The sequence below is a fragment of the Triticum aestivum genome, chromosome 2B, assembly GCF_018294505.1.
Source record: "Triticum aestivum cultivar Chinese Spring chromosome 2B, IWGSC CS RefSeq v2.1, whole genome shotgun sequence".
Taxonomy (NCBI): Eukaryota; Viridiplantae; Streptophyta; class Magnoliopsida; order Poales; family Poaceae; genus Triticum; species Triticum aestivum.
In genome coordinates this window covers 287,462,143-287,469,045 of record NC_057798.1, presented here as the reverse complement: position 1 = coordinate 287,469,045, position 6,903 = coordinate 287,462,143, and positions in this window count along the sequence as shown.

Here is a 6,903-nt window from a genome sequence, read left to right as displayed (position 1 = left end):
GCCTCTGAGCGCATCGTCGAGGCAAGGCAGTGGCTGGTGGCCGTGGCAGCAGCGAGCGGCGGCGATGAGCGCGCTCAGTGGGAGAGAGAGGGAGCCAGAGGAGGGGGGAAGGCATGGGAGAGAGTGAGAGGCCTGGGAGGGTGCGTGGCGCCCTCGGGTGAGTCCAGCGGCGAGGAGGCAAGCATGAGGTGGCTGGCGCGTGCGCGCGCGCGTCGGGCACACGCCTTCCTGCGTACTGGCAGGAGGTTGAAGACGGTGGCGGCTACGGTGGGCTGGGCTGCTGCTGGGCTACGCCGTAACTGGGCCAGCCAGGTAACTAGGCCAGGTAAGTGCTCTGTTTTATTTTTTTTCTGTTTTGTTTTATTTTTTTAAGTTATTTTGCCACTGTTTTCAAATTCAAAAGAATTTCAAACAATGCCAAGAACTCCTCTGAATATTTTTATTTTGCTAGATGGACTTTTCCAAAAGCTCATAAAATATCTCAGGGGTATTTGAAATTATATTCTAATTATATGAATATAATTCAAATTCAAATAGCTAATGATTTAAATTCAAAGTCCCAAGATTAAGTCCTTAAAAATGTTCAATATTTTGGTTGGGACCAGAATCCTTGCCAAAATTATCAAACATTTAAGAAGAGCATTTTGGGAACAATGAATGAGATTTTAGGGGTTTTGCCCTTCTTTTATTTAAATGTCTTGAGGCTTTCCAATTTCCTCAGTTCAGGTTTCAAAATTTAAACATGATGCAAGCAAGATGTAAGCACTAGGCAGCACCAGAAGCTAGGGATGTGACACTCCACTCCAGCCGCAAAACCCCAGCCTCCTCCGTCCGCCACCTCACCGCTGCCCAGCCGGAGCCTCTTCCCCGACCACGCCGTCCACCACAATAGCTCGACGTCCCTCGTCCACCTCCCCGGATGAGGATCCATCGTCAATCTCGTCGTCCCGCCGGTTCAGCCGCCCCATCCTCCACCTCCAAGGAGCTGCTCCCACGATCGCCTTTTCTATCACGGCTGCTCCATCCCCACATAGCCGCCTTAACCTACTCCACCGGAACCGCAACATCCTCCCCGACTCCTCGGACGAAGCCGAGGCCTACTCGGTGCCACCAAAGAGGTTGTACACTCATCACATTGCACCTTCTCCTGAACTCGAACTCCCGGCGCCGACGGTGCTCCATCCCGCACCTCCATGGAGTGGCTACCTTGAAGCCGGTGCCGCGGGCGACATCTCCACGACAGCTCTCCCCTAGTACGAGGCCCCTTCGGCGGTGGCGTCCATACCAGCCAGATCTGTTGTTGCTGCCCCAGCTCTCGCTCACTCACTCGCGCTACTTCTGCTGCTCTAGCTCTTGCTCGATCCCTCACTCGCACAGCTGCTGGTGTTCCGTCTCTCGCTCGCTCGCTCGCGCTGCTGCTGCTGCTCCCCCCCCTCGCTCGTGCTGCTCCTCTGCTCCAATTTAGCTACACTTTAGTCGACTGAATCGACTTTTGGGTCAGTCGATTTTCAGGGGGTGGGGGGCTCGCCGGAGTTAAGGAAGAACCACCCGCAGTGGGGACGGGGGCTCGCCGGAGAGGTACACCACTATCTATCTTAGGGTTTAGGGTGGGGGCGGCGGGCCTAGAGGGGTGGCCGGGGTGGCGGGGCCGCACCGGACCAGCGGTGGGGAGTTATTTTGGGGCGGCGATGCAGCGCTGGGACCGGCTGTTCGGCCGGTGGTGGCTGCGGCTCAGGGGGGTGCATGTTAAAGATAAACTACAGGCCCTCCCTAAACTACATGTCAAGTGCCTCTCTACTACCATTGCATTCAGTTTCGACAGTAACATTCAGATTCCACAGTAAATTTCAGTTTCAACAGTTAAGTTGAGAGTCAACAGTTTTTACCTCATCTTTTGTAGTCAGGTGGTTTTTGGTGATGTAAATTTTACATATATTTTACATTATCTATTGGAGATGCTATTAGAATCTGACTTGAGATTGACGATGTCTGTCTTGTGCTGCTCCTACCTTGACGTCTTACGGCTCACCGGAGCTGCTCCAACGGCAGAACGATCCATCACAACAGAGCAGTGCCCTTGACGCCGTCTACAGATTCCTCAGATCTTCCTCCACACCTCTGACAGCTATCTTTGTCTCAACTGCTTCAGCGACCAACCCAATGATGCTCAGGTCGGCACGGCTACGGCAAAGAGGTTGTACACTTGTTGCATCACTTATTACTATACATTCATGTCGATCCATTAGGGCTATTTTAGTTCAACGAAAAACATAGCAATAGGGAACTTTCCAATGGCACTCTACTATTCAATTATTCATGCATTTTGTTGGAAGGAATGAATCAAAACATCCACCTTGACCTACTTTTCAAAATCCTATGCATGAAAGCAAGACCAATTGCATTAGTGGCAGAATAACATTCTAATTGTACACACTTTCATATGGTTTCACTTTATTTTGGCCATGTTTCTTTGCATTCCTCTGCTCTTCCAATTCCGGTAAACCAAGCACCCAAGTTGATAGAAATCTTTTGTTCACAAATGCTCTGTTTACCGTGTTCATTCCTATCCTATTCCGGTGTTTTTCCAATCCCTGCATTTTTAGAATCATGCAAGCCAAATGAGCCCTTATAGAATTACTTCAGTTATAGGTAGGTGTCGAAGGGACATTTGTGTGGTTTGTCCTGCTCCTGCCGCGACGTCGTCCACCTCACCTGAGTTGCTCCATCGACAGAAGCGTCCACCAAACCAGACATCACGACTCCTGACTGTCTTTCGCCGCCTCAGATCTCCTTCCCTGCCGTCGGCACCCACCACAATGGCATCACCATCATCGACTCAGCAGATGAACCTAAGGAGTACACGGGTCCACAAGAGAGGTCGCACTCTTTTGTTTCTGCTTATATTATACATTGCTTAAAATTACCAGCTACTTTATCGTCCTGTTCACCTCTTGGACTCCAAGTCAGGTCCAAATTAATGTTCAAACTTGAGTTCTAAATTATTTGTGGGGCACATATCGAGGCAGCAATGAATAGTATGTCTGTCTAATATCTGGTTCACCTAGGGTATGCCTATGTTGTTAATCTTGGGTGGGAAACAAATAGTCAAGCAATCATCATCTGTCTTTTTATTAAGTTAAAGCAATCATCAGCCTACTATCATTATTTTTAGGTCCATCCACTGGTTGTTACCATCACTCTAAATTTCAGCATGCTCTCCTTACATAATCTCTCCATATTTTTTTCATATGCATGTCAAATATTGTACACAGTCATGTTGAACATGTAGAGAAAAAGAGAAGAGTTTTGCGCAGCAATACAATGTCGTACAGACATTGCTCCATGGTGGGCTGAATGGCAAACCCTCCCCACCCCTCTCCAGATTGTAATCTGGAGGAAGATATCTGTTTTGAGGCGGATTCAGACGCCGCTGACCACTCCTATTTACCCCCAAGGTGTTTGCTCTACCTTGGCATGATGATGTTAGTCATATCATGCATATGTTGCCTTGTAGTGCCTACTTTTGACATCATATATGTCATCTGCTTAGTTTAGACATGTTATGTTGTCAGGACCCCAACTCAATGCCACATCGATCTAGCATGTAACACCTCATATCACTTTGCGGCCTCACGCACAGTATCCCCACGGGTGTCGCCTTACCTTTGCCCGGGACCGTTTGCGCCTTTTGGCACACGTATATGATGGTGTCGCTAGCGTCCATATGATAAAGAGCCCGGGCTGACATGGCTAGTCGTAAACCCAAAGTGGCACTATCTTACAGGGACAGGCATCCATGACCCAGCATCGAACATGTCGGTCATCAGTGAGTGAATCTAGGTTGTAGCACTGGGCTAACAGGACTCCGGTGAACCGGGCTGTAGCGGGCTAACAGGACTCCGGTATTCATCGCGTGACATTTCCCCGAAGGGAGAAACACAGGATCGAAGAAGGACACATGCCGGCCAGCCTAAGTGTTCCGGAGCAGTAGCAAGCTACCAGGGCTCAGTGGAAGCACTAGGAGACATTTCCCGGTAAGAGAGACTACTAAGGATAAACAACTAGATAGTCAGATCCCACACATAGAAATACACATTACACGTACGCATAACATGCAAGTATGTGTTGTACAACATGGCATCACAGCATAACTCAACAACTCATATAGATAAAGGCTCAGAAGAGCCATCATAGCATTTATTACAAACAGGGGTCACATAACCCAACATTCAGAGCAATGAAGCAGCAAAAGGAAGCATTACATGTCTGAGTACAGACATCTATAAATGAAAAAGGCTGAAAGCCTGACTATCTACAACATCCGATCAAGATCGTAGCTGAGGTACAAGCTACTTGTCAAAGTCCAAGAGAACACTAGTAAGACCGAAGTCTCCGCTGCAAAAACATAAATAAAGCAACATGAGTACAAAGGTACTCAGCAAGACTTACATCAGATCCTATCATACATGCATTTATATAAAGAGGGTAATGTGGGGTTTAGTTGCAGCAAGCCAACTTTGACTCTGTGGCTATCCTGTTCTACGACTACCAAAACTTCTTGAGGTGATATGGCGCACACGAGTCCACTAATCACCACACAATACACTACTATGGATTCATCCCCGTCTCCCTACGAGAAGGCCATCCATAGCACTCACACTTGTCTTGAGCATTTTATGGTATCCACTTCAAGTTGTCTATGTACCATGTAAGCATCCAAGAAGTCCATAACCGCGGACCCGGCTATTCGAATAGATCATGTTAACCCTGCAGGGGTGTACCTCTTCACACATGCTCTCACCACTTACCGCCATGTACACGTCATGTATCTCGGCAACCTTCAAGCGGAAGCCTAGCGAGGGTGTCGGCCACGACCTGACTAACCACACAAGATTCTAATCCAGGTTTATCGCCTATTCGGGTTCCATCCATAAGGAGATCCGGCCGGGGTTTCACGCACGGCCCCAAACGATGTGTGCAGGGTTCCCAAGCCCACCTCGCTGGATGGATCTATGCTTGGTACACCGTGCCACTTGTGCCTAGTCTGTCCCAAGCCCACCTGGCCGGGTGCCACTTGGTAGACTACTAACACTACCTACAAACACCAGAAACTAGTTGCGACTCCTGGACAAAGATCAAGTTGGTTAATAAATCGAGAGGGGTCGAGTTACCGGAACCCAATGTGTGGTAGTATCGAGTCATTGGACAACATACATAGAACTCAGTGCTTAAGGACTGTTCCAGTGAGACAACCCACCATGTACTCCTACATGGCCTCTCACCGCTACCTTTACCAAATCGTGTTCACACACTTAACTCTCAGCACCAGAACATATCGTAACACTCCAATTCATTCCCAATGAATGAGACCTGACACAACTCTAAGCAATAGCAGGCATAGCATGGTAGGAAAACAACAATGGCTTCAATCAACTCCTACACATGCTAGTGGGTTTCAACTATTTACTGTGGCAATGACAGGTCATGCAGAGGAATGGGTTCAACTACCGCAGCACAAAGTAGCAGATGAATCGTTGTTGTCGTAATGCAATAACTTAGAGCAGGAGCGAGAGAGTAGGGTTTTATCGGAATGAACAAGGGGGTTTGCTTGCCTGGTAGATCAACAGAGGAGGCACTACTTCACAGACAGGTACTCTGGAACAGCTCCGGAGCAAGACATATCGAGAAGGAACGGTGCCAACAATCAATACACAACATATGCAACAATATGATGCATGAACATGGCATGAAGATGTGATGTTGTTTGAGCTAATGCAACTAGTAATCATTTGGTTTGAAGTCCATTTGAACCATAAGCTCAATTGCATCTCCAAATTAAGCTCTTATATATGCCATAATGTGTTTTCTCATATTCAGCATGTATAAGTTGGTTTGTCATGCATGAAACTAGTACAGATGGATAGATTGCATTTTTCTGATAATTTTTCATATATAAATCATTTCAATCTGAGCTACGGTTGAATTTCTATGAATTTTTGAAGTTTAAAACAATTTATGGAATTCCCTGATTTAATTTAAATCCAGAAATCATATAATTGCGCCAGCATGACGTCAGCATGACGTCAGCAGTCATCTGCGGCTGACTGGGGTCAAACCTGACGTGTGGGGTCCACACGTCAGTGACACTGGGGTTAACCCCGAGTCAAACCTGGGCTGATTAGCTTTGACTAAGCCCTAGGGCCCACTGGTCAGCGTCAGTAGGTGGGGATTAGTGCCTAATTAACAAAGCCACGTTAGCCCGCCGGAGTTCTGGCCGGCGGCGACCAATAGCGCGGCGGCGACTCGCCGGACTTGCGCTACAAGCGGCGTTTGGTCGCGCGAAGACCACCGGGGCGTAGCCCGTCGTCGTCCGCAACCAGGGGAGCTGGTGGGGGCTGCGGGGGCGCCGGAGCTCGCCGGAGCAAAGCTCGGGGTGGCGGCCGGAGTTCGGTGAAGAGGGACGGAGCGCTATGGTGCACGGGAGGAAGAGTGGGTAGGTGCTCTGTGTTCCTGGGAACGCGCCGAGGACGACAGCGTGCTCGGACGCGACGTGTGGGGGCTCTAGCCGCGGCGACCTCGTGGCTGGCGACGATGAGCTCTCGGGCTCGACGGAGCCCGCGGTTGGAGGAAGAAATCGGCATCGGGGAGGGGGAGGTTCGGTGCGGGGGCTCACAGCGAGACCAGCGAGCGCGAGGGCGAGGTCGGGGATGCCCGGTAGCTCCCGAATCGACGGCGAGGATCCACGGCGGCCGGAGGCGAAGATGGCGACAGCGATGGCTCCACGGGGTGCTCCGTCTTGCGTGGCTCGACAAGGAGGTAGAGGGGGTCACGGCGGAGCTGGGGAGCGTGTCGGGGAGGCGAGGGGGAGGCGGTGGCTACGGCTACGGTGGACGGCGGCGATGA